This window comes from Carlito syrichta, unplaced genomic scaffold (genome assembly GCF_000164805.1).
Source record: "Carlito syrichta isolate Samal-C Ts95f unplaced genomic scaffold, Tarsius_syrichta-2.0.1 Scaffold309093, whole genome shotgun sequence".
NCBI classification, from domain to species: Eukaryota; Metazoa; Chordata; class Mammalia; order Primates; family Tarsiidae; genus Carlito; species Carlito syrichta.
In genome coordinates this window covers 78,647-79,739 of record NW_007253189.1, presented here as the reverse complement: position 1 = coordinate 79,739, position 1,093 = coordinate 78,647, and the positions used below count along the sequence as shown (strand labels likewise).

The following is a 1,093-nucleotide window of genomic DNA, read 5'->3' as shown; positions in this document are numbered from 1 at the left end:
TAGCAGCCCGCTTATTTGAGGTGGGATAAGCCTCGACCCACCCGAAGAAGGTGTCAACCAGGACCAGAAGGTATTTGGTGTTACGGACGGGGGGCATGACAGTGAAGTCCACTTGCCAGTCTGACCCAGGGAGCTGTCCCCTAGCCTGGTGAGTGGGGAATGTTCTGGGCTTTAAGGGGGTATTAGGATTTGTTCGGTGGCAAGTAGAGCATTGAGAGGAAAGGGTGTGTGTGAGTTTTGTATGTTCAGGAGCAAGGTAGAAGAAAGTTTTAAGAAATGAAGTGAGAGCCACTGGGTTTGGGTGGAAAATTGAGTGTAGGTAGGGAATGAGATTGGACAATTGTGGAACTTCACCTGTATGTTCGGATGGTAGGGAGGAGGTGTTGACAAGTATGGTAGGAAGGGGTTTTAGAGCTGCTTGGTGAGCCGCCCTGTCGGCCCGCGAGTTTCCTTGGGTGATAAAAGATGAATCGACCTGGTGGGCTTCACAGTGTGAGATGCCTATGGCCCTGGGAAGCAAGGAGGTTTGAAGGAAATTGGAAATGAGCTTAGAATTTATGATGGCCGACCCTTTGGTGGTTAACGACCCCCATTCTTGCCAGATGGCTGAGTGTGAAACCAAAATGTGAAAGACATATTTGGAGTGGGTGTAAAGTGATAGGGAGTGTCCTGCCTCCAGTTGGAATGCTCGAGTAACTGCTGTGAGTTCTGTTTCTTGGTTAGTGGTGTTGGATGGGAGGGGATTAGCCTCGATGATGTCAGTGGCAGAGGTGATGGTGTATCCTGCCACCCGAGACCCCTCATGTATATATGAACTTCCATCTGTGAGCCAAACATAGGAGGGCACAGATAAAGGTCCTTCCTGAATGTGTACTGGACAAGGGAGTAGGAACTTGAGGACTTCAATGCACTCATGTATTGGGGTGTCGACTGGAGAGGAAGGGAGTAATGTGGCTGGGTGCAGGGGTGCGCAAGTTTGGAAGGAGATAGAGGGGTCTTGGACAAAGAAAACCAGAAGGGATAGGACCTGACCGGGAGGGAGTGTTTTGAGGCCCTTATATCCTAGGAGGTGATATAGATGGTGGGGGGAAGT

The 1,093-nt window shown here is 50.1% G+C and overlaps 1 protein-coding gene across 1 annotated transcript in view; it reads right to left on the bottom strand.

Moving 5' to 3' along the window:
* The window catches only part of LOC103269154 (disks large homolog 2), a 378,014-nt gene that overhangs the window by 317,884 nt on the left and 59,037 nt on the right, over positions 1-1,093 (bottom strand). The gene's annotated exons all lie outside the window — the stretch shown is intronic.